The sequence below is a fragment of the Delphinapterus leucas genome, chromosome 2 (genome assembly GCF_059928025.1).
Source record: "Delphinapterus leucas isolate spDelLeu-1000000601 "Yukka" chromosome 2, BTC_Dleu_Yukka2, whole genome shotgun sequence".
In the NCBI taxonomy this organism is placed as follows: domain Eukaryota; kingdom Metazoa; phylum Chordata; class Mammalia; order Artiodactyla; family Monodontidae; genus Delphinapterus; species Delphinapterus leucas.
In genome coordinates, this window is record NC_143130.1 from 132,959,645 (window position 1) to 132,985,333 (window position 25,689).

General features: G+C 41.0%; 1 protein-coding gene across 18 annotated transcripts in view; it reads left to right on the top strand.

Moving 5' to 3' along the window:
- FRMD6 (FERM domain containing 6) overlaps nt 1-25,689 on the top strand; it is a 357,829-nt gene that overhangs the window by 261,068 nt on the left and 71,072 nt on the right. The window contains exon 1 of one of the 18 annotated variants that reach the window (XM_022570572.3): nt 17,292-17,401. The exons of the other annotated variants lie outside the window; for them this stretch is intronic. The gene's annotated coding sequence lies outside the window, so the exon portion shown is untranslated. Of the gene's footprint in view, nt 1-17,291; nt 17,402-25,689 lie in introns of those variants that run through there. 18 annotated transcript variants of the gene reach the window in all.

Sequence of the window (25,689 nt, forward strand, 5' to 3'; positions counted from 1 at the left end):
CAGCCTGATTGAGACACTGATTAATGGTGGCTTCATGTGAAAGAGGAATTCTTCATTAAAAAACAAAAGCTAACAAACAAACAAACAACACTAACTTGTGTAATAACTACATGCAGTGCATGGAACTTGTTTGGACCTGGATCCTAACAAACAAACTATAAGAAGATATTTTGGGGATAAGTGGAAAGTTTGGAGGCTAAGGAATTATTATTAGCGGTGTAACCAGATAACTGTATCTGGTTTTCTAAGGACATACACTCAAGTGTTTAGTGTGAAATATCATGATGTTTAGGATTTGCTTTAAAATAATTCAGGGAATTCCCTGGCAGTCCAGTGGCTAGGATTCCGCGCGTTCACTAACGAGGGGCTTGGTTTCAATCCCTGGTCCGGGAACAAAGATCCTGCAAGCTATGTGGGGCAGCCAAAAAACAAACAAAATTTCAAAAAATAGAGGAAGCAAATATGGCAAAATATTAATAACTGTTCAATCTAAATAATGGGATATATGGGGATTTTTTTACAATAGTTTTCTGTCAGTTTGAATTTTTTGATGACAGTGTTTTTTTTAATGAAGATTTATCAGTTCCAGATCTACTAAATCAAACTCTCTGAAGATTGGGCCTGAAAGTCTGCTGTTGTTTCCCTCCTCCTCTCTCTCACTCTCTTTTTTTTAAATCATATGTAGTATCGGGGTTTTTTAGGAAAGCTGAGTTGCTAGCTTCCTCCAGACTGTTATAGCCTTTGCACGTTGCCCCATCCTTCACAGCCCAGTACTTGGCAGTGATGTAGGTGTGTAAGGTAGTTTGAATATAGGAGAAAGCCTATCACCCAGATATATAGGGTGAGGCTACAGATGCTAACTGAAACCTCAACCATCTCATTAAACAAGTTTAACATGACTTGTTTTTACTGATTAGTTTTGGTGTTTACTGTTTGTAATATGAACACAGTGGCACATCTTTGAATTAAAAATAAAGTGAATAATTATTTGCCGTAATTAGAAGGTAACCATAAAGTTGTAATAAAAAAGTATTGTATTTTACAAATACAACATTTTAAAGCAAACAGTATAAATAATAACCCTAATCAATTTCTAACACATTTACCTAAAAATAATTTCCTTAGAGAGAACGGCCACTATGAGTGGTCAGCATAATAAAGTTATATATTATACTTCACGTGCTAAATGACTGTCAACCTTCAGAGGTGACATTTTGATGTATCTTTTAAAAGAACACAGTGATGAACACAGAAATTCAGTACCTGCAGAATCCATGCTATTAAACCATATCAGCTGTACTTTCAAAAAGCCATATTGTCGTACTTTCTAAATGTTATGGTAGAAGGTTTACATAACGGGGCTGAGTGTCATGCTGTGGTACATACGGTCTGCAGAAAGTAGTCACCAGCATAATTAGCCATGTTCTAAGCCATCACATCCATTGAATATGGGTTTGTGAGCTGTTTTCATTTTTCTAAAATATTACATTGAAATGGACTCATAACTGTTCTTTTTAAATGCTTGTCTGTTACCATCTAAAATCATGTGGCATACCACAAGGAGTACCCTTAATACACCTTGGGAAACATCAACCTAATTTAAGAGCAGCAAGATTATATCAGATCCTTTGCTAAGAGGAAAGAAAGGGGAAAATGATTCCTAAAGGGGAAGAAGTTACGTCGTAATTATATTTGTATGACCTGTAGCTAGCACAGTGCCTAAAACATAACAGGCATGCAATACATGTCTGAGTAAATTAATGAGTGCTAATCATGTCTCTGAATTATCTCTAGCCCCTACTCTCAAAACCAATTATTTGTCAAGGTAAAGGCTTTTAATCAGAGCTCTTAGCCCATGAAAATTAAATTGCTGAGCCTGGCCCCTTTGTAGGAAATGTAAAACTCATGAAATTCAAGTACTCTTGGGAAATTCAAACACATTTTCATTTACCAGTGTATATAATCGAGGCAAAAATAAATTTAGATAAATTTATTTAAATAATGGATATTAGCTTTTGACATTTCCTAAAACACTGGAAAAGGAAATGGAAAATCCTATCTCACGGATTTGGAGGCAGCTTAATGTAACTGAAAGAATGCAGACAAAAAGCCCAGGCTCAAATCCTGGCTCTGCCACTAGTTAGCAATGTATAACCTGGTAAAGTCACGTAATCTCTCTGAGCTTCAGTATTCTCATTTATAAAATGAAAAGGTGAGATTAAACTATAAGTTTCCTTCCAGCTCTAAAATTCTATTTTCTGATTCTTCTCCCAGAGACTCCTGAGCAGTGCTTGGTATGAAGCTTCAGGTCTTTTCCAGTACTAAGTAGGCAGAGTATGGCATGGTCCAGTGTATGGACCCAGAGCCATTCTGAATTACTTGAGCCCAGGTACTGGCAAACAAAATCATTGGCATATAAGTAAAGGCTCTCGGTTTTTCAATTTTCAAACAAATAAATTCAGAAAACAATTTAAAATGCTCTCATTTCCTTTAATATTTTAAATTTTATCGCAAGGCAGTACATTTAGCTGTTAAGGACGACTCTCGGCGATCAGATTGTTTAGGACTGAATCCTAACTTTAGAACTTAGACAAGGATAGATGTGCTACCTAACCTTATTTTGGTAGTCATTTCACAATATATACGTGTATCAAATCATCACACTGTACACCTTAAACTTACACAATGTTATATGTCCATTATATCTCAAAGCTGGGGAGAAAAGATCTTAGGACAAGGGACTTCTCCATGACTTAATTACCTCATCTTTTTTAAGTGATTACAAAGAGAAAAAAAACGCTATCTACTTCACAGGTTTGTGGGAGGCATAAGAATTAAATGAAAAACAATACTTGCAAAGCACTTAGGAGAATGCCTGACATGTAGTAATCACTCAATAAAGCAGCTACCATTGGTCTTTCCCGAATATCCTTTATCTAGGAAACAACTGTTTTTTCCTACTAAAGAACACAATAAAAGAGTTCATTTGGTGTGTACCTACCCCTTTGCTCTGAGCTACTTACATTTACATCTGCAGAATAAGTGAGGAAGGCAGGCAAGGGATCATAGCCTGTCTGCTCCTGGTCACTCCTACCCTAGAGTTCTGTTCCACTCTGCAACCAACTAAATCACTTTAGTCAAGTCATCAAATTTGCCTAAAGTTAACCATCTGTCTAGCTGTGTGCTATTGGCCCATTCTGGGCAGCTCTACAGAAGTTGCCATGTGAAATGCTGACTTGTGTTGAAAATGATGGTTCAGGAAGTCCCTGTCCTGTTTTGCAAGGCCCATGAGATAATGCCTGTGGTTTAAATGCTGCAAAATGCTGTTCAAAATGCTGTCACTTATTATACGTAAGGTCCAATTTGAAGATAAAATCTAAAGGGAAAAGGCCAGAATGTGGGATGTGACCTCTGGAAGGTCTCTCATTATTACAGGGGACTGTGCTCATGTCCCATGGGTCCTGGAGTGGTTGTTTCTCTGTCCTGATTTGGCACAATGAGAGGGATGGCCTGAGGGGGAAGAGGAGAGACCCTGTTCCCCAAGAGGGCTGGGAATGAAAAGATGAAGGCACCATAGGGAAGAAAAGGCCATATTCATTTTGAACTATTTCCTCACATTCATAAACATTTTAAGTAAACAGTAATTGTATTTTACATTTTAAAAAATAAATGTTTGTTTTTCTTTAAAATTATTGACAGGAAATTTATATGAATATGTCTCCTATTTAAGGGAAAGAATAAACATTTGAATTCACAACCATTAAATCAAAATCCTTTAAAATCTGGTTTTACTCTACAACTGATGTGCCCCCATTTCGTATGTTAATGAATGATGTTAAATGTATGTGTCATTCCTTTATTTTAGAAACATATTTTTGCAATTTTTTTTTGGAAGCATAATACATAAGAGTGATACCACTGGCTGGAAATAGTTGCTGGGGGAAAAAACTGACATCAAGCAAATGGCATGTAATCAGCCAGAACAGTACAATTAGCAATAACATTTTGCCCAACCGCACACACTTAGAGTGCCCTGTATCTAAAAACAAGCTTCAAGGGAATGGAGAACAGGGAAAACATTTTTTCCTTGTTAATTAGCATAAGTCACAAAGCTAGAGGGATTTTAGTTTGAAGTAGGAATTACAAATAATGGGGGCAATATCAAAAACTGAGGCTAAAGATTAAATTCACAAGACAAGTTGATATCTTTATATCTTTGGGAAGGTAATCCATAAATCCATCTAAAACCATTAAAAAAAATCATTCCAATTTAACTCATCTCTCCCCAAATCTCTCAAAAGGTTTTAATGCCTGGCTTTTCCTGAAACTCAAGGACTTTTAGTTCTCCAAGTTGGCGAAGAGTAATGGGGAAATCTCTGATTTAAGAAATGGAACATTTGCCAAATTCTTTCCGTGGGTTTGGAGTGAGATAGGATAGCATGGTGCCCGATCCTTATCCTCAACATCAGTGGGAACAGTAATTCGGTCCCTACCACCCCATTCAGACTGGGAGCCTCCAGCTGTGGGTGGTTCTGCATTGTTCGCATTCCTCCTAGAGACTGTCGGGGCAGGGCTGACGGTCACTCTGGGAGCCACAGCTGACAGAGGAGTCTCCTGTCGCGTGCTACATTTTACAGCTCGGCTCTAGCAATGATAAACAAAACCATAGGAACGAAAGGCAAAGGTGATTCCAGGGACTGCCATCAGTTCCCTACATGGACCCTGCACTGTCCAACTCTCTCCTTTATGTTGTGTGTGTGGCTCAGATGAAGTAACTGGAAACCCGAAGGGGAAAAGCTAGGCTGCAGATAGAATGCAGAGACAATGGCAACTTACCTGAGAGCTTTGTCATTCTTCCTTCAGTTTATCAGTTTAAAACCCAGGCAAACTTAAGCTGTTAGGGTGGAAGGGGTGCCATCAGGCACTGCCCTATTGACACCTTCTTGTCAAATGATATATATTTCTTTATAAATTCATTTAATTCTTTATAATTATTTAAAAATAGATCTGTCCACTGGCAACAGGGCTGAGAATTTTGTCCCCAGCCCTTCCTGTCTCAAATCTGGGTTTGCACACCTTTGAGTGGGCACAGATCTTGGGTATTTCTCAAAGTTTTCTGATACCATAGCTTGCTGTCTGAAAAATCAAACACTTTGCTAAAAAGTGGACACTCTAGTGTCAGGTTTTAAAAATTGTATTGAATGCAGATGCAAAATGTGACTTTTCCATTTTGCTTTAAAAAAATTATTTACAAACTCTAATACTAAGGGGCATTTTGTATTTGGGTATGTTGTCTGTGCCCTGGTTTCCTTATTTGTGAAGTAGGAATTGTGATGGTACCTATCTCAGGGGGTGACTGCTATGATTAAATGAGATAATAAATTTAAAACCCTTGCCACAGTACCTGCAACACAGTAAATAATAAACCATCAACTGTCATTTTATTTTATTCCTGGAAACCACTCTTTTGAAGTCACTCGTCATTCATAGAACAAAACAGCATCTATCCATGCAGGCTTGCACTTATCCATGAGGTGTCGGTCACCTTCCAAAGCCCTGAGTGGGCCAGTGCAGTGGTCATGAAATATATAGATGTTTATCAGACAGCATTAAAAGAGCAAAGCTATGAAATGGGAAGAAATAAAAACTGGGATGCTTATATATTCTGTTCAGTCTATATTCTCAGAGCCGCCCTGCAGCATATTTACAGAAATGTTAGTTAAGACTCTGATTCATTTACATGCTATTAGATTCATGTGGAAGTTTCTGGGGACTTAATGTTATTGTGATGTTTCCGGAGATGCGTTATTCATGTTATTCATATTATTCACTAAGACTGGTAGTCTCTATTGCTTTATCTTTAGTTGAATGACTTTGTAAAAATTAATAAACAGAAACCTCAGTTGAACTAGAGTTGGGTTAAAATGCCCTACAACGATAGCAGAGCCCAAAAGGAAGAAGAAGGACTTCCTCTTCTTGCCTGGCAAGAGCTCAGCCAATGAGAGACTCAGCCAATGAAAAGCCACTTATACTTTGAACTCTCAGTTGCTCCAATGGACTCTGTTTACTATAACCCTCCCAACTTCCTTTTCCCCTTTATGAAAGAGATCTCCTCTCCCTGTTGTGTGGGGCTTGCAAGTGACTCACCATGGGTGCAGACCCCGAATGGCAATGCTTTGCTGGTCCTGAGTAAGCCCATTTTTGCTGGAGAAATAATTGGCAGTCTATTTGTTTAAGGTCAGCAGCTTCCTATTGACCAAACTAATGATCACAGTTTTAGTTACTCCAGTCACATCACAGAAAATTAAAAATAGGCAACCCTTTGTGAATTTGAATTGGATGCACTGACATCAATGTCCTTATTGTGATACAAAGATTACTAACACATCTTAACACATTACCTCCCCACCAACACACATTTTTATTCATTGGATAAAATGAATTGGTGGAGTAACAGTACCTAAAGTATTTTGGGGCTTTCAAATGAAACATTTCAAAAGTATCTTTAATCTGGCCTCTTCGTTTAAATCTTACTTTAGCATCGGTATTAACAGAGCAACTGGTCACAAATGAGTGTCAGAATCATCTGGAGAGTTTGTTACTTTTTTTGAGATTCCCAGCCCTGTCACTAGTTCTTAAATGGTTCTGATACACTTATGGGTTTGGAAACCACTATTTAAAATAAATCAGCTAATAAGTCTAAGTGGAAATCGGGCAATATTTGTAAAAGGTACTTACTGATGTCTTTTTAAAGCTATTTTTCTTGGGTTTTGCTTTCATGAGAATTTGAATATATTTGAGTACATACATATATATTCTTTATTTTAAAATGCTAGTGATATGAAGAATAATGTAAGGAAATATAGAGATAAGGAAGTGGCTGTAGTCAATATGAATGTGATCAATATGATTTATGCAATTTTTTTTTTTTTTTTTTTTTTTTTTTGCGGTACGCAGGCCTCTCACTGTTGTGGCCTCTTCCGTTACGGAGCACAGGCTCCGGACGCGCAGGCTCAGCGGCCATGGCTCACGGGCCCAGCTGCTCCGCGGCATGTGGGATCTTCCCGGACCGGGGCACGAACCCGTGTCCCCTGCATCGGTAGGCAGACTCTCAACCACTGCACCACCAGGGAAGCCCCTATGCAAATAATTTTTGATAGCCCTAATAATCCTTTCAAAGTTCATTTCTATGTAGTATTTGTCAATAGCTATTTGTTCAAAACAATTTTTAATATTTAATCTATTAAGTGCATTTCTATCACACTATTTTAAAATAAAATTTAGCAAATTATTTAAGTAATTACAATTATTCATTGTGAGAACTAATAACTAGGCAGGTCTGGTTAAATTATAAAGTTTATACTTTATTAATATAACTTTTCCTTAAGACTAATTTTAGTTCAGTAAGTTGATTCTTCACTGAAGTGAAAAGCTTTAGTGTTTCCAACTTTTTTCTTCTCTGACATCACTATCATTTAATATGAATTGAGATAAATCTTGCCATACCTCGGCTGACAAAGAGGATGTGTTCTACCACCTTAGAAATTTTATAGCCAGAGATAGAAATTATGCTAATGCAAACAATGCTTTCGTCAGATAAAAAGATTATCCTATTTTCTTTCCCTCTCAAAAATCACTGTATACTTATAAAGGTGATACAGGAAGACATAAAATGTGTATCAAGTCTTGGGGCTGAGAAAGAGATCCAGGTAAAGTTAGAAGAGTAGATGGAGAAACCGAGCCTAAATACCTCACTCTGTTGGTCCCAAATGATCCCTCACCTCCACTCTTTTCAACAGACCTTCAGTAGGCTCAGCCAGCATCCCTAGATGGGAACCTCCCCTCATCCCAACTCACAGGGCACCTAAATGTTCCAGTCAAGTTCACCCTTTAGATCAGTGGTTCTCAACTAGGGGCAATAATTCTTTATCATGAGGTACCCTACACTGTAGGATGTTTAGCAGCATCCCTAGCCTCTACCCACTAAATACCAGTAGTATCACCCATCTCACCATGCATCCCCCACCGCACTGTGACAACTAAACATGTCTCCAGACGCTGCCAAATATTTCTGGAGGGGCAAAAGTCACATACTGATTGAGAACCACCAGATTAGAAGTGGCAAAATAGGGGGTTGAAAAGTGCCTTATCTCAAAAATATATATCTCCCCCCTTAAAAATGCTGAACTTCCTGTAATAAGACCTTGTATCTTTCTTCCCACAATCGCAGAATACAAGGCTTAAACTTGTACCTATTCTTGTATAGGTATCAGTCTGAGGTTAACTTTGTGGGAATACTTTCAGCTAAAATGCAACTAGTCAGTCAATAATGACAAAAGGTTGGACTTCCCTGGCAGTCCAGTAGTTAAGACTCTGCATTTTCCACCGCAGGGATCACAGGTTCCATCCCTGGTCAGGGAACTAAGATCCCACATGCCATGCGGTACAGCCACAGAAATACATACATACATACATACATAACGTACATACATACATACAAAAGGTTGGTTTTCAGAACCTTCCCAGGTCTGCTCAAATCACCTCAAGTGGACCACTTTTCAGAAGGAGGACTAAGAACAAACTTCTAAACCTTGATGACTTTACCTGGAATTGTTCATCTACCTGTCTAACACATACGTGCTGCCTTGTCAGGATTGGTGCTAGATGTAGTGTGAAATATACAGTGACTTCAACATTCTGTAGGTGGAAAGAAGGGTCTAGGAGAGGGTCAGATATTGGATATTTAAGAGGGAGAGTGGATAATTGAAATTTAACTACAGGATGGGAGATTAGGTGTCGTTTACCTCTGTGTCCCCAACACCTGGTACACAATAGGTACTTAATAAGAATTTGCTAAGTGAATAAACGAATGATGGAGAAGGCCCTCAAGCAGCTGGGGGGACTTGAGATACAGAGCTTTGGTAGGAGGAAATTGACTGAGAAGAGTCAGGAGAGAGTGGCCTAAGAGGAAGATAATGGAAGCTTGGAAGTGGAGAGGACTAAAGCCCAAGTGAGAAGATGCCTGATCAACTCTGCACCAGAAGTAAGGCAATTTAGGGAGAAAGCATGAGCTTGGAGTCAGATTTCCTGAGTTCAGATCCTGGCACAACCACTTGTTTTCTTTAAGATCTTGGGCATCTGTAAACCAGGGATAATGACAGTTCCTCCATCAAAAGGCTGTCATGAGGATTCAATGAGGTAATACTTATAAACCTCTTAGACCAATGACCAGCCAAGGGTCAAGCTAGATCGACTCTTGAGAGTGGCAGGATTTCAGAGAAGGATGAGGGACTTAAGAGCCATAAAAATCTGAATGATCACTGTGGTGAAAGGAAAAGGAAGCCAACCAGGAATGAGTAAAAAGTTGACCAAACATCTGTGAGCACTCCACTGACGCAACTGTTGTCTTGGTGATGTGACTGACTCATTTATTTGATTTTCTTAATCTTCCTCAGTGACTTTAAAGCAAAACGCAAGAACACTGATGATTGAGTTGACCTGAATTTGGGGATTGTTAAGAAAGCTGCATTAGAAGGTCAAAGAGATATGGGATGTTGAGACTAAGGGGAGGATATATTCAAAGTGGTAAGCCCAGGCATTAAACTCAAAGGTTAAGAAGGGAAGCCCAAAACAGCTAATAAACTGAAGGAACTGGGAGGTGGGTGCGGGTTGGTGACTGAAAGTCTCAAGGTCAAACAACGGCTCTGGTGGGAGAGGTGGAAGGGCAGGATGTGGTGGACAAAGCAGTTTCCAGTGTTCAGAGATGGAGCAGCTCCAGATGACACAAGGTCCAGTTAAACTTCACGTGGAGGTGGGGGAATCCAGAAAGGAATGGAAGCAAGGCCACTTCGTTTCCTCTTGATCAATTCAAACCACTGTGTTCCCAAGGGTATCTCATCAAAATGTTTTGTTGGCAAGGAATTCAATAATTGATTAACTGCTCTAGTAAAATCCCTCTAACGTTCTTCTTGCTATCTCAAAAGGCTGTAGGTGAGTTAAAGTCAGGGGGAAGGCCCACACAGAAATAAAGTACACATCCAGGAATATCAGTAGAGAAAGAACATTGATAATTATACCATATGTTTATACTTTAAATATAAACATTAGGTAAACTGGCTGATGTATGATGTCCCATTCAAATCAACCGAAAGTCTTCTTAAGGGATTGATTCTTTCTCATCATTACCTGGGATATCTGTCCAAGAACCATCTCAGCAAATGTTAATCCTCTCCCATTCTCATCTCAGGGCCTGCTCTCTTTTCTCCACCTCACTCTCAAAGCAGCCATGTGCGCTTGTGTGTGCGCGCGTGCACGCGCACACACACACACACACACACACATAAATACATACCCTCCCTACGCATAGTTTATGGGATTCAGTCATTTAACAAATATGTACCAGACACTGTTCTAGATGCTGGGGCCACAGCAGTCAGAGAGGTTAGATCTGTGCTTACATGAAGCTTATATTCTAAACGGAGAGATAATTGACAAACAAGTGAACATATTCATAAGTAATTTCAGATTGTGAAAATGCTACCAAAAAATAAGTGATGTGATAATAAAATATTTTATATTTATTTGTATATTAAGTCTGTACATATATAATTATCATGTAGTAGGTATATATATCCCCATTATTTAAGAAATTGGGGGTGAAAGTGACAAAAATTATGATCCAATATAGAACTATAGGCAGAAGAGAAAGTCATTAATTTGCTGATTCTGTTTTTCTGCTCAAGAAATCACATAGAATATTTGGCTTAATGATATATGAATCACAAATACTTTATTAAAAGTTTTTAACAGAAAGTAAGTTTAAGAAAGCCTATTCCCCCCCCAACCCCAAATGGTTTTACCTTCAAAGCAAGATCTAGTTAAGAGTGCTACCAACCAGCACTTTATTCTCCTGGCCTGTCAAAACTAAACTTCAGGGTCTGAGGTCCTTTGAGAACAATCTCAAATCCGTGATTCCTAATTCCAACTCCATAGTCTAATTACCAGTGTCCCTTCTTCAAAGAACTAGAGCATAAGAATTCTGTTTAGGCTAACAGAATGATATATTAGACTACCCTTGAAAAAGAAAAATGGAACCACTGCTTTGCCTGCAGAAGAATTTCTTAAGATTTTTTTGGCATTAGATTCCACAGGCAAGCCAAAAAAGAGTGACTGTAGGTTTTGTTTCTAAACTAGGATCAGGTGAAAGGGAAACATCAATCTAATGTGCGTGTTCACAAATACTTTCTCCCTTTTATCCTACCAGTTAATAATAACCAGCACGCCAGGACCTTGTGTTATAACCAAAATCCCAACCACTGCAGATGGGTAGGGCTGTCTCTTGGAGGCCCCACCAACAGAGTCCTTTAGCCTCAGTGAATCTCCTGTGAAATTCCAGAGCAAGCACATCTTATTTGCACTTTTATCCATCATTCTTTTTTAAGCAACTAAAATCAAGTTTAAGAGCATGTTTGTTATGCCTACAATCTACTCAAGGTAAACAAATTAAAACAGACTGAACAGATTTTAAACCTTCTTCATAAATGGACTTTCCCTCAAGAAAGCCAGAATCAGCCAGGCTGTAAGTCTGTATTCGTTTGGGAAGATGGACGTTCATACCTCCCCCGTTCTAGTTCAGTATGTTTCATGTGTCTCAGGCACAAATCGATAAGATGGCATTTAAATATGGAAGAGAATTTCAGTGACATCTGTACTGTTATCATTTGTGTTTCAAAGTGACACCACCTAGAATACTATCCCAGATAAAGATCATCAGTGTGCCCGAGGCATAACTCAAGAGTAACCAGTCTGTCACCGGAGTCCTACTTCTTATCCTTTCTCATCTGTCTCCCCCAATGGGGAGTGGAGGGCATTGCCTTCCATCTCTGGGGGGTAGGAATGTTTTCTTTCAGCTTTTCGGAGAGTAATCAAGGAATCGGAACTGAAAAACTTCTCTGGGACCTTAAAGGCCCATTATATAAACACACAGGCGGCATACATCAGCAGGTTTTATACTGTAGGCAGTCTACCCCTTGTCTTGTCCCTTCTACTAGACAGTTTTTGGTATGAGGGCCCTTCTACCTGTCCTCAGTCTTCTCTAGAATGTGAAGCCCATGCATAAGGCAGCAGTGCTCTTTTCACACTTAATTCCAAGATCTCAGTGCAGTTCTCTGTGCTGGGCTCTCCTACCTTGTGTAGCTAATACCTCCGCTGTACCACTTAGACCGGCCTCTCCTCAGGAGTAAAGGGCCTGGCCTGCCCGTCTCCCCGGTCTTCTGGAAACTTTTGTCTGGAGTATTCAAGAATTCAAGCCCTCAAGGAATTGGAATGTGGTGTCTGTGGTGAAACTAAAACCATAACAGAATAGAAAGAAAGAAGTTCTTCAAATGTACCTCCTGTAAACTTTTATATACTGTATTAAAACCAGACTTTGTCCCAGGATAATCAAGTTGACCTATTTAAAAACAGTGTCTCAAAATTTGATGTCCAAGAGAACAGAATTTAATGAATGCAGATTTTTTTCAAGTTTGTATCTCTAAATTGGGTAAAGGTAAATCTTCCTGAATTAGAGGTACATAATATTAATCCCAATGCTGTGCTGTCTCTGCAAGATACAATTGACCCTTGAACAACCGAGGGGTGTGGGGTGGGATTTAGGGGAACCAGCCCTCTGTGCAAAGATCCAAGTATATAGTTGGCCCTCCACGTATACACACATACCCTCAGTTCCTCCACGTGTGTGGTTTCTCTGTATCTGCAGTTCCATATCTGCAGATTCAACCAATAGAGGATCCTGTAGTACTGTAGTATTAACTATTGAAAAAAAATCCACATTTAAGTGGATCTGTGCAGTTCGAACTTGTGCTGTTCAGGGGTCAAATGTAATTTTTTCTAGTCCTGGTTAGGGATTCCTGGTACATAATAATGAGACAGCTGGATTAAATGACTGTTAATCAATTCTCCTGCCTTTCCTTGAGAATTAAAATATCTTTTGGTGTTTTTATTTTACAGAACACAATTTATATACTAGCTGAGAATAATAAAAAGGGCACTTTGAGTTTTAGTCAGTGAAAACCAGGACTACATCACTGCACTATTTGTTTCCACAAGTGATTCTTTTTTTCTTTCAAAGTGATATACATTAGCTAAAGGGACATTTAAGACCTTAGAGTAGGACTTACTTAAATTTATTTTGCTTTAAAATGCATTTTGTTTTGCTTTTTCAATGAACTTCAGTAATTACCAAAAAGAAAAAGGAACCTAATTTCTTTATTATGACCTTCAGCCAGAATGATGAACAGTATTTAATTTAGGGAAAGTATTCTTTAAAAGCTAATATGTCAAATTACTGGCTTCTCCCTTTGACTAGAATTTATATTTCAGCATTAAAACATACGGTAAGTCCCAAATTCCCTTGAATTATGTATAAAAGATGAAAAATAACTAAGCTTTTTTCTTCTAACATACTGAACTCATCTTAATTCTTAACGTACTATTCTGGTGTTTGGAAAATATCAATACTTACAAAGGAATGTAAATTATAGCAGTTCACATCTCTTAGTTTTCTATATAACTGTGTTTCTTCCATAAAAGTGTGTAATTATCACCCACCAAAGCTTAAGCCTCTTCAATTCCAAAATGAGGCTATGGCCACTGTCCTTTAAAACCATGTCTCCGTGCACCTGCTCATTCTGTGCTCTCTTCCTAAGATACCCTAACCCATGGTTCCCACATGTGTCTCCACTTAGAATAATCTGGGAATTCTGAAAACACTCCCAAGCCCAGGTCACATCCCAGGCCAATTAAATCACATGCCTGGTACACAGGCATCAGGAGTTCTTTTTAAAGTCCCCAGGTGGTTGCAATATGCTGCCAAGTTTGAGAACCACCGCCTCAGCCAACTTGTTCCCAAACTGTCCTTCATCCTTCCCATCTCAGTTGACAGGGTATGTCTGAAGCCCTCCCTGAAGGTTCTAGGCCTTCCCATTACTCCTCCTGCATATCTCTACCATAGCAAGTAGTAAAAAGTATATTGTATCTGTTTACCTGCTCACCTGTTCCCTCAAACTACTCCAAGAGTCTATGTTTACGTCTGAATCCCAGAGTCTCACCCTGTGCTTAGTGTAAGGGCGTACTCAATAAATAAATTCATGGAACGAATAACTTCTTCCTAATAAAAGTAAAGCAAAAACATACAGTTATGTTAATATTTATATGCTATGGAGAAAGTATTAGTTTAAGATGTGTTTTAGGATAATGTTTCACTTGATGGGCAATGTCTCATATTTAGGAAAACATCTCATCATACCAATGAAAATAAATCTATATCTCAACATCAAAAAGAATCATAAAATATAACTTTGATTACCTACAAAACTTCATTCTTTATTGTAATAAGCACAGAAAAATGTTTCCTGTGATAAGAAACATCTAAAACAACCCATCCTTTCTTAGTTCTATTTCCATCTTGAGTGGATTATGCGTTGTTTTCCAAAGCAATCCTTTCCGAATTTTATGATGTTTCAGGGGTTTATAAAACTGATTTTTAAGAGTTTTAAAGTACTTAGTTGGGACTTCACTGGAGGTCCAGTGGTTAAGACTCCGTGCTTCCAACGCAGCGGGCAGGGGTTCAATCCCTAGTCCAGGAACTAAGATCCCACATGCCACGTGGCACGGTCAAAATAAATAAATAAAGTACTTAGTTTACAAAGTGTATCATGTTAAGAGTCTATGTTTATCATGGTATTCATGCTGTTAACATGATCATTATGATTAAAAAAATTCATACAGTAAGTTTTGCTATAATCAAATTCTAGACAATAAACCCAAGCTTAAACGCATGTTTTAAAAAAGGGGTTTATATTTTTTATTTTTTTGCCTTATATATCCTGAGAGGTTTATTGATTTCTTTCTGTTTTCAATGTAATTGTAGCTTCTTTTTATTAGTAGGAGTGATAATATGATTTTTTTATTGTGGTAAAAGATATATAACATAAAATTTACCATTATTCCAGGTTTGTTGAGATGTAACTGACATATAACATTTTATTTGTTTCAGGTATACAGCATGAAGGTTTGATATACTTATAGATGGTGAAATGATTACCACAATATAAGTTAACATCTATCACCTCATATAGTTACAAATTCTCTGTGTGCATGCGTGTTAACTTTCAAGATCTACCCTCTAAGCAACTTTCAAATATACAATACGTTGTTTTAAACTTTAGTCACCATGCTGTATGTTACATCCCCAGTACTTATTTACCTTATAGCTGAAAGTCTGTACCTTTTGAACACCTTCACCCATTTTGACCACTCCCACTTACCCCTTCCTCTGGCAACTGACCAATCTGTCCTCTATATCTATGAGTTTGGGATTTTTTTAGAGTCCACATATAAGTGATATCATATTTAAAATATTTTGCTCCTTGGGTTACCTATTCATTTCATATTGCAGCAATGTTTTACAATCTAACAATATGTTATTCTTTATCTGCTAGATTTTTATGCATGAAGCCTGAAAAAAAATCAGATTTAGGAACTGTTTTCCAAGACAGTATTAAATTCCTCACTTGTCTCACATCAAATTAAGACCTTAACAACTACTGTTCAATATGCACTTATTTTGAATGCATATTAAAGACAAAAATGAGAGAAAAAGTATAATCCCCCACTTTTTAAATGCCAACATTGTAATCAACTACTAAACAAAAATTTAAATTTAGTCTGTTAATTAAATAAAGCTAATTTAAAAGGCAGTCATTGGAACATGGTTCTTGTCCTCCTTCCCGTAACGGGAGTCATGACTTTAAATCATGAGTGCCATAGGCTTAGAAACTGTTCTGCTTTATCTGAAATGAGCTCCGAATGTATTTTCAATTGTGGAAAGACAAAAAGATTACCGTTCCTAATATTCAGTTCTAATGTCATGGTTCCCAAGATGTAAAAGCTGTGAATAAGACAACTATTCCAAGGAACCTTCAGCTGTGAACACAAAACGGAATTTCTTTTGCCACGCAAACAAGGCACACAGGCATACTTTCAACCAATAACAGCTAGCTTTATACATTTATGTTTGGATCAAAAGAGCAGGGCAGTTTTAAAGCTGGCTTCTGTTAGCATCAGTCTGATCTAGGGTGGTGTCTTAGGTCCTCTGCTTCCTTGTCTCCTTGTCACATCCAGACCCAGCCCATTGCTCCTTTAGTGAGGGGCCCTGTGGGGCGTTACTGCCGCCCCTGGCCAGGGCTCACCGGATCAGCAGGCAACAGAACACCTAGGAGGGTATAAGCCCGGGGGGCTGGGGGTGGGAGGGTTGGAGCTCTGTGGGTCGCGGGCCTGGGGGCCAGGTGGAGGCTGGTTCTCTCTTCGTCTCCAGTCCCCAGAAGCTGGTCCAGTTGGCGCAGGCTGACTGGAGAAGCGTAACTCACCCTTCCCTAGAACCAACAACTAAAAGTGGCAAAGAAATCTCCATCTCCTGTCCTGAGTCTTAGTGCCATAAAAAATATCTTCCACTGGCCCTTCGCATCACGCGCTGACCCTCGGCTACCATCGAGAGCGGCCAAATATAATTTCTGAGAGGTCACTGGCACTAAAACCACAGCGGATAGAGAGGCCTTGTCTACCTGAAGACGTGGAGAGGCAGAGTTAGCGGGGGAGGCTTGGCTTCCTCGGCGGCGCCCCCTCCATCCAGCATAAAACCCGCGAAAGAGCGGCGTCCTGAGTAGTGGGTGGGCAGGTGGGTTCGAGACAGGAGGACGGGAGGGAGCAAGGAATCACAAAGCCTCCTCCGCTGGGACCGCCTCCTCTCTCAGTGGCCTCCCCACAGTCGCTCCGAATTAATAAGACGAAGATCAGGCCAAATTGCCGCCCCCAGCCAGCCCAACTGGGCTCCGGAGGGAGCGATCCCGGGAGCGGGGGTCCGCGCGTCGAAAGGGGCCATTAGGCCAGAAGGGGGGTAGCTGACAGTGTCCCCTCGCGCCTCCGTCTCCGTCACGCGGGGAAAGGCCTAGATCGCCGCGGTCCTAACACAGAATCCGTCTGCGGCTGGCCTCCCTCCCCAACCCCGGAGGCGTGGCGCCCTCGGCTTTCTCCCGCCCCTGACTCGCGGCACCCCTCCGCAGGACGCTTGGTTGGGCCCGGGGCGGGGCCTGCAGGCGCTCCACGTGCTGCTGCAAGCTCCGCTCCCGCGGCTCTGCCACCGCCCCCACCACCTCTGGGTCGACGGGGGTGGAGCCTCAGGGGGGCGGGGCGGGAGGCGTGAGTGAGGGGCGGGGCGGACGCGGAGCGCTCGTCCGGCTGCCCAGGCCAAGGGGCTGAGAGCAGTGGGGCAGGCGTGGCGGCCACAGGAAGGCACTGAGAGCTGACGGGAGTCCGACGCCTGGTGCTGCGAGCTTTCTCTGAGGTAAGACCAGGAACCCGGCTCCCCAGGACGCCCCCCCAGCCCGGCCACCGCGCCCCGGCCGCTCACTGTGCCCCTTGCCGGCCGGGTGGCGGTGGCTGGACGGGACTTAAGGAGGGCTTCTGGAAGTCGCGAGCCCCAGCCCAGGCGGTGTCCCCTTCTCTGCGTCTTTCTTCGCCTTCTCGTCGCTGCCTCGGCTCTGGGCGTCGGGCACCGGGCTGGAAGGTCGCTTTTCCGCGAGTCGGAGCTCGCCCACGCCGGGAAGGGAGGACGGGGCCCCGGGGCAGCTGAGCCGGGCGGCGGGGGAGGAGCGGAGCTCCGGGGCCGCGTCTGCGGCGAGGGCGGGAGGCCGGCCGGGGCTGCGGGCTGCGCCCCCGGGCTCGGTGCGCGCGCTCGGCTTCCCGGTGGTCGCCGGCGCCCTGGGCTGGGGGCGCCTGCCCTTCGCGCCCTGTCTCTGTGACCCGGCGGCGGGGCCAGCTCCCGAGCCCCGAATTCCTGGGTGCTGCCTGTTGTGCGCGCGCCGGCCCGGGCAGCCCGACTGCGGGAGGGGACCTGAGGCGCGAGGTCTGCCTCATCGTCCCTTAGTCGGGGGAGCCGGAGACTGAGCTCGGGCTCGGCGACGCCGGAAGGGGGCCTTGGTGGGATGCGAGTGGGGGGCGCGGCCTGCAGAATTTGGGTTCCTGGAGGAGCTGTCGGAGCGCAGGCCCGGCCCGGGGCAGAGGAGACCCCCAGCTGCTGATTGGGGAGGGCCGGGACCTGTCAGGGATGGACAGCTGGGAACCACCGGGTGAGATCTACAGGGATTATAGCAGCACCTCCAGTCCCGGGACAGCATAACCTAATGGTGAGGGCGTTTTCTTGAAGGCAGGAAAAAATGGAAAGCTGTCAAAATAAGCCCATTTTAAAGTTGAAATGAAAGTTGGAGGATTTTCAGGCCGTGCAGTTGTGTAGCTAGTGTCCAAAGAAATATTAGCTCCTTGACACCCTTTTCGTTTGGATTTCTTAGCAAAAATATGTTTTGCCAGTATTTCCCTCAGGAGTTGTGCATTGCCCGCAGTGGGGAAGGAAAGCTTAAGCAAGCGTTCTCGGGTTGCTTTTAACTTGCCTGTGCTCTCCAGCCTTTTTGAGTGTGCAGAAAAAGTATCTCGCTGGATTTCTCATGTAGGATTCCGGCTCTTCTTCTCTGGGGCCCGTCGATGTTTGTTTATTGGTTTTATAAGCATCTATTTAAATTTAGTCCTTGAACGAAATACTCCCCGTTGCCACAGGGTGTAGTTTAGGGATTAGAGAATACTGTTGGATAAAACTGCTAGTGGCTTCATTTTGCAAGAATGTAAGTCATTTCCTTTCTGTGATTTCAGGGAGTTGATATTTCACAGCATCACAACTTTGTGGGGAAAATTTTCCGTAATACATCTGTCATTAAAAAGGCTTTTGACTTTTGGATTTCTCTTCTTAGAGCAAAGCATAAATTTAGGCTCAGCAGTGTTAAAGTATCAGAAGTTTTTCAGAATCTACAGCATTCTGAAACTATTGTAGAAGGTAATTTTGACAAGCACCAAGATCTGCAAACTGCCTGCAGGATAGAGAGTGGGGGAGGGGAGAAGACCAGAAGAGAGGCAGGAAAACAGATGCCTGGGCTGTTGTCCTTTGTCGTATAAAACTTCTAGCACTTAATCATTTTTCCTTGGGTGTGGTTTTGAGAAATAAAAGTATTATGTTAAAAATGAAAATACTCCACAGTATGAGACAGCTGACATTTGAATGCTCTTTCAGTATGTTTGTAAACATATTGGATTTACATTTCATATTAAAATGGACTTCTGGGATTATTAGATGAGAAGGGTCCCCCAGGGGATATCTAGTATCAAGTTATCTGCAGGATATCTTTTCCAGAAAGCAGACTGCCTGTAATATGAACTAATTCTCCCCCCCATCCCCCTTTGAATTGCTTGTAAGAGTGCCTGAGATCTGACACTGATGGACCACAGTAATCAGCAGTTCTTGCAGGGCCCCAAACATTTTAAGGGACAGGAAATCTTTCTCTGTTTCTACCCCCTCCTTTTTGGTGGGGCAACAGGGGTAAGCTACCAGCTTCAAACACATAATTTGAACTTGCAGATTTAAGATGCTCCTGGCTCTACAGGAAAACTGAATGGGCCAGGATGAAGACGGCTGCTTTTGAAAGGGAAATGTCAATGTGCTAGGTAATAATTTTTAGCTACAAGTTCTTTAGAAACTCATTCAGCTGGTCTAGTTGAATTGAGCCGGTGGGGGGGGGGGGACGGGTTGTAGAGCTTTTCTGATTTCTGAACTTTGTTTCCACTTTTAACTACACTTACAAAGCTTTTGGCTTTCAGAACTTATGACATAATAGACCATGTAGCCTTTTGCTGCAGATGCTTGAAATGAAAGTTTCAAACAGAATTGTTTTTGACTGAGCTGTCAAGTTCAGAGTTTAGTGTAAATGAGTCCTGTCTCACAACTAACTTTTTTGATAAAGGAATTCTTTGTAGTTTTCAACTTGAATGTTGCAGATTTTGATTTCTGAGTCTGTGGGTTTTTTTTTTAAAAAAACTAAAACCTGCAAACAATTATTTTAATACATGAAAGCTGGTACCAAGAAAAGATTAATTCAGTCCAGATGTAAAAATGTATGTGAATTTTAGATTTGGATGATCTCAACCAGTTTTCCCTTTTGTTGATGAGGCTGCCTGGATCCCAGATGGCATTCACAAATTATCCCTTAGGTGGTTTTCTGAGTTCAGAACTAAATTTCACCAGCCTTCTCTAAAGTCATTTTAATATTTTTTCAAGTTTTCTGAAGGATAGAAATCTTTCTGCATTTATAGAGAGATGGATTTTTCATACTACTCATTAATACTAACCTTTTAAATGCCCTGGTTTGGTAGATGAAGCCTATGGGGAAACTGGAGGTATTCAGTATTGTGTATTCTTCTTCTTTTTTTTTAATTAAGAGGTACAAAACTCCAGTTATAAGAATTGTGTATCCTTATGGGCAAAGCATAGAAGATTTGGTTTTCGTTTATGCAATTCCAACTTTCTTCTTTTAAAGAAAAAAGTTTTAAATGTGTTTACAGTCTTCAGTAGAATCCTGTTGTAACAGTTTGTGGTCTCTGATATAGCAATTGTATGATGAGCCTCTACCATTCTTTCTCAACAAGGAACAGCAAACACAAGTAATAAGAAGACTCCAGCATTTTTTTAGCTTGTACTCCCAACACCAGAGTTATAAAGGATGTGTGTTATATATTTAAAATTATAATTTTTTAGGAAGTCTTTGTATGATTATCTAATTATACATTTTGGGTGTTTGAGTACATTGTGATTGTATATAAAACAATCCAGTGTAGGAGGTGGGGGAAAGGAAAGATTTAGTGAAGGAATTTATGAGTGGTGAAATTTTAGTTAAAATGTATCTTTCCTGAAACCCAAACAGGAAAAATGGTATTGTTGGTCTCTGTAGTTAAACTTTGATATAGGGAGTAGTTGCAAGGGCTTTTTGAATTGCACATTCTTCTGAGGAAGAGGCTTTGGGGGCCTATAAATATAAGTAGAAATAAGTTAAAGAGATAATTTGAGAGGAAGGAAGAAGTAGAATACTGGGCATTGAACTGCAAGGAGAATCTAAACTTAGAAGGATGAGTATTGAGAACAAGGCTGAAGTAGGGAAAGCTTTCTATTTAAAAGTAAGTTAAAGAAGAAGATCTTTTTAGCTGAGAAAAAAAAAGGATTAGAATTAAGGTGCCCTATAAGGTCTGTATACAACATGAAATAGTGCTGCGGAGTGATATTTATGCTGGAAACCTTGCCTGCATTTGTGTTGAATCACTAGTTTGGTGTTAAATATTGCATTCAGGGACTGGATGCTTGTTACCGTCCTCTGCTCCCCCTTGCCCCCTTATACCCCCACCCCACTTCCCATTTCATAGGCTGGAAACATTTTTTGTCTAAGTTCTAATGATACGAGAAATATTAAATTAGTCCTCCAGCATTTGGGAGAACTACTGATGCCCACCGCCATGCTGTGGGACGAGAGGGACTCTACAGCAGTATTGGCTGAAGTTATCATAAAGTTTTGAGTGAAAACATGCAATCTGTGTTTCCAGTTACCTTATATGATTTAGTGGTGTAGTTACTTCTGATGCAACTTTGTGTATATCACTTTTCATATGTATCAAATGGAGCAGTCATGCAGTATACCGTATTGATCAAAGAGGGATCCTAGAACATTGGGGAGGGGAAAGAAATCACTGATCTGACAGCTGGTATAACGTAAGGAGGAAAGTGTGGTGCCGAAACATTCACAGATGAACCAGACATAGAGCAAAGGAGAAGGCAGTATTTCCTGGAGGTTCCTTGGAGTTGTCTGTAGCACAGCGTTTTCTGGAATGCCTTTCCCCACCTATGTGGCCTTACCTAGCAGAGTTTAATCTATACAGCAAGAATCTAGGTAGAGATTTGGTCATTAACCAAGTCATTTCATTAATGTGGTAATTGGGATAATTCTGATCAAAAGTATCTATTTTGAGCCTCCATATTCCAATTAGATTATCCTGGGATATTTTCAGATGTTTTCTAATAACTGCCTTTGTACATATATGTTATAGAACTTTGAGCAGAAATGTTTTACTGGTATATGAAGATAGAGGGAAAAGCAGTATGTTATACTACCTTATAGCCACAGTTTCATGTGAGGGAGGAAATCATTATAAAAATCAAGGAGATTCTGGATGAAGATTTTAGGAAATTAATGTCATTTCTCACTTAGCTTCTCAGGTGGTTCTTTGTCTGATTCACATTAAACGAAATGTAATTAATTTTCTCCCTACAGGTAGCAGTACTTATGCTGTCCAGTTTTAGTAGATGGCTTTTGTTTGGAGGGAGTGGGTGTCCCTGTGGCTTTATTTCTTTGAACTTGTTCCTGAATAATTACATACAACCAGAAAAATGCAGAGATCAGAAGTATACAGCACAAAGTGAACATATCTAGGCAATCAGCATCCAAATCAAGAAACGGAACCTTACCAGGCACACACCCCCCTCCCCCCCACCCCACCCACCCCGCCCCAGCTCCAAGTTTCTTGCAGTCATAATCCCTGCCCCAAGGATGACCACTATAATGACTTTTATTGCCGTAGGATAGTTTTAACCTGTTTTGGGGTTGCATTTATTTATTTATTTTACTTATTTATTTTTGGCTGTGTTGGGTCTTAGTTACTGCACACGGGCTTTCTCTAGTTGCAGTGAGCGGGGGCTACTCTTCATTGTGGTTCGCGGGCTTCTCATTGCAGTGGCTTCTCTTGTTGCGGAGCACAGGCTCTAGGTGTGTGGGCTCAGTAGTTGTGGCACGTGGGCTTCAGTAGTTTTGGCTCGCGGGCTCTAGAGCGCAGGGTCAGTAGTTGTGGCACATGGGCTTAGTTGCTCCGCGGCATGTGGGATTTTCCCGAACCAGGGCTCAAACTCGTGTCCCCTGAATTGGCAGGTGGATTCTTAACCACTGCACCACCAGGGAAGCCCCTCTTGGGCTGCATTTGAATGCGATCAAGTATAAGTTCTTTTTTGTGTCTTTTTTAACTCAACGTGGTGTCATGTCCAAATTGATTCAGGTAGCAATACTTGTTTTTTCTTTTATTTCTGTGAATAAATATACCTAGTTTATTCATTCTGTTGATAGACATTTGAGTAGTTCGGGGCTGATGTGTGGGGCTTGACCTTTTGATGGCTCAAGAAAAATCAAGCAGTTTGGAATTGAAAGAAGAGTAATCTTCAGGTTAAAAGAAAAAAATACATCAGAAACGTGAGAGAAAAAAATACAATATCACACAAACAATAAAGGCTGAACTCAGTCCACAGAATCCGTGTTTCAGGGACACATTTAGGAATATACCAACTGGATATTGCTGGATTTCACTTGAGAATTGGGAAGAGGGAAAGGACCTTAGGTGACAGCTAGCCCCTTCATTTTTTTTTTTTTTTTTTTTTGTGGTACGCGGGCCTCTCACTGTTGTGGCCTCTCCCGTTGCGGAGCACAGGTTCCGGACACGCAGGCTCAGCAGCCATGGCTCACAGGCCCAGCTGCTCCACGGCACGTAGGATCCTCCCAGACCGGGGCACGAACCCGTGTCCCCTGCATCGGCAGGCGGACTCTCAACCACTGTGCCACCAGGGAAGCCCAGCCCCTTCATTTTTTAAAGGTGAGGGGACTAAAGATCCAAAAGACTGAGTGACTCAGAGTCTCACAGCTAATGACAGTGCCAAGAGTAGAAGCTGCTTCTGACTTCCAGTCTAGTCTAGACTAGTGCCATCTGAGGGCTGAAACCCAGCTCACTACTCTGTTGTCCAAGCAGTGAGTCCACTGGCCTGGAGCATGGGGTGCCCTTTCCTGATCCACACAAAGATATCCTATGGCTCGGTTCAGATAGAAGACCTGCCCAGAGAAAATGGAGCTGTGGCCCAGTGAGGCAGAATTATACTTCCTCAAGGCTGCTCTGCCTCTGCCCCCAGTACAGAGCCCTTGGAATTTCTGTTTAACCCCTTTCCCCTTCTCTCCTCTCTACTAGCGCTCTCCAGTGAGACTTTGGGTTATAAGCGCCAAGTAGGTGATATCTTGAGGTCCCTCCTGGCTCATTGTTTTATTCATCCATAAACAATCTAGGATTGACCCCAATTTCAAAGGACTGCTCTCTAAATATTTTCAGAATAGTTTATTCTTAAGAATAAGAATATATATAAATATATATTTTTTGCCTCTTCCTGACATTATGTCACCCCCTTTCTATACACTTTTCTCCTCCATTCTGCCCCCCCCACCCCCTTTAAGTTATCTTTTCTTAAATATCCCTGGAAACATCCAGTTTCTGGTCTCTGTCTACCAAAAACAACAGTGAAATTCTGATGCTGAAATCTGTGGCACTTATTGTAATAAGTGCTCCGCTCCCAGGAAGCACTTATTGTAATAAAACATAGGATTATGAGAAATCTGATAGGTAAAACAAAGTGCTTGTGAAGGAAGACTGTTGGTATAGATATTTTCTTTCATGTTTCCCCAAAGAGAAAAAGGACATTTTCGTGGTTCAAGAAAAGACTCAGAATTTCAACTTAGGCTCATTAGGAAGGTGAAAAAAAGGTAAAACAAACAAAAGAGAGCAAAACCTGAAGCTTCATAAATGGGTAGTAAATAACATATCCTGCTCAAATGAGATACAGCTTATAACAGCAAAAATTTAGCATGTATAATCTTAGCAAATAAGAGATAAGTAAGAGATACCTGGGGGAAGAGTGCTCACCATAGGGCCTGACAAATTGCTCACTGAAATTACTACAGAAAAGAGTAATAAGTTTTGAAGACAAAATGGAAGAAAGGCAGTAAAATATAAAACGTTAAGAACAAGATTTTTGAGATTAGTTCTCTGGGGTCCAAATCTAGGCTCCACTGTTTTCTAGTGTGTAACCTGGGGGAAGTTACTTAACTCTCTGAACCTCTTTTTCCTCATCTGTAAAATGAAGATAATAATAGCAACTATCTCATAGGGTTGTTTTGATTAAGTGAAATAGCACATGTAAAGCAAGTGCCATGGTGTGACACATAGTAAACAGTCAAGAAAAGTTGGCTTTTATTACTTAAGACAAAAAGAAATGATGTATACAAAGATTTCTAGCCCTTGGAAATCCCTAAGCTTTTGTTTACAAGTAGTTGTTCACAAGATTTTATTTTGTGTTTTGATCGCATTAACTAGGCAACAAATTATAGTATTTCTAAGTTACAGATATTGGGCAATCTATACTGCTGCACTAAGAATAGCTGGCATGTCCCGCTGATCACTAATTGAGTTACTTTTCCTAATTCTCCTATTTCCAGCAGTCTTATTCCCGCAGCTTCTGCCTGCTTGCTAATTATTTCTTTCCAGCTGCCAAAAAGTAAATTTACAGATTAAAAAAATTCTCTTTGTGATGAATAATGTTGTACAAAGTACTCTTAAACTTAGAGTACCAGTGGCCCATGTCTTTTTCTCTTGTACTCTGCAGATTTCATGTGAGTCCTTTTTAAGAAAGCCACTATTATTGGGATAAAGCAATTGTTTATTCCTCCCAACCCCACGCCCCACCATTGGCACAGTTTATAAAATGTGGGCCAGACCCCTTTATGATTTTCTGTTAGGCCCAAAACTTAAGATTTTTAAACCATTCATTCAAAGAAAATTAATAGTCTGAAAGTTTCAAAGGAGTTTTTAAGAAAAACAAACTTAAGCACATTAGAAAGACACATT